The sequence below is a fragment of the Anneissia japonica genome, unplaced genomic scaffold (genome assembly GCF_011630105.1).
Source record: "Anneissia japonica isolate Jap-2015-1 unplaced genomic scaffold, ASM1163010v1 scaffold6537_len306802_cov134, whole genome shotgun sequence".
In the NCBI taxonomy this organism is placed as follows: Eukaryota; Metazoa; Echinodermata; class Crinoidea; order Comatulida; family Comatulidae; genus Anneissia; species Anneissia japonica.
In genome coordinates, this window is record NW_022717339.1 from 198,984 (window position 1) to 200,511 (window position 1,528).

Here is a 1,528-nt window from a genome sequence, read left to right on the forward strand (position 1 = left end):
GTAAAGTAAAATACACACATCAAAGACAATTAAATTTTATTTTCTATTAATTTTTTCGATTAATTAAGTCGATGATGATAAGAGTGTCCTATCCGGCAATCTAGAGGTACTATTTCCCCACATTTTCACACATAGGCCTATTAATTGGTCTCTGTGGTTACCGAAAATAGCTAATAAAATAGGCATATCATGAGAATTTGTTGGCGCTTCATTTTAACTATATATTACAGTGATGTGACGGTGATGAACTTTACTATTTAAAAGTAGCCTATCATTTAAGGCCATGAGGTACTATTTCTTTTCTCACCTCAGCCCCAGCCATGGTGGGGCTGAGGTGGATGTGGCCTTACGGGTTTGACGTAGGTCAAGTAGGCCTAAATCAAATGCATCAAATAAAGTGTTTCTTTAGTTTTATTTTTTGTGGTACATTACCCACATTAATTAGATCTCTGTGGTTGCCAAAAATCACAGATAAAAGATCATTCATTCATTTAGACTGTATAATGGTGATGAATTTTACTACTGTATATATAAAAGTTTCATTTCCAGCCATCTACAGGTACTATTTCCACGAAATGCAGTGTCATTTCCGGCCAACTACAGATACTATTTCAAAACAGATGTGCGCCCTTGCACGCATCCCCTACCGCTATATCCTGCATCCGCCCCAGTATCTTGTTTGAGCTCAACTAGTAATTTTACCTTCTAAAAAGCCCAAAGGCGCATCGGTTCGCGACTGATAGTAGGCCTACATTATGAAAAGGCAATTTAATATGATAGACGGTGATAGACAAACGTGACGAAGACACGCATGTTCTGATCATGAGACGGGAAAGTATTGTGATTGCGTGCTAATGATATTAATATGGGAAATGAAGATGGTAAGAGTGCTTGAGCAGCGTAAGGGACGCGTTTTGGATACGTGCCATTAATTGTTACCAAGTTCTCATGGTTTTGATGGTACTTGAAATTGCATGTTTATGTTGAATTTCGACGGATTTGATTCCCCTGCTTCTTGTGTGATGATAGCATGTCACCTTCTCGACCCGAACATGTATACACATTTTTTTAAATATTCCCTCTTGGCACTCAAATGTTAAAAATGACAGGAGAATATCTCATACAAAAAGATTTATTATGATGAAAATAACACACGAGGAAGTGGGTTGTCATGCGTAAAGGATCCAATCCATTGCTGTTCATGTGCTCAAAACGTCTGCCCTGCTCGATCGTTTCCTGTCTGGACGAATGTTGTCCGTTTATCTGTCCAATTTTCAGTACAAAGTACAATGTGCCGATTTTATCCGCGACGCTGCATTTTATAAGTTCACAGCAGTGCATCAACACAATAATATTTATAAGTGGTAGAGATATTTTTTGGGGTGAAATATGTTCTCTCTACCCTTTGAACCTTTTTTTTTAAAAAAAAGGGAAAGCATGTGGAATCATTGACCTCGGAAAAAGTACGGTAGTTTAGTTGTACTATATAAAAAATAGGAAAGGGAAAGCAGTATGAATAAATATAAAT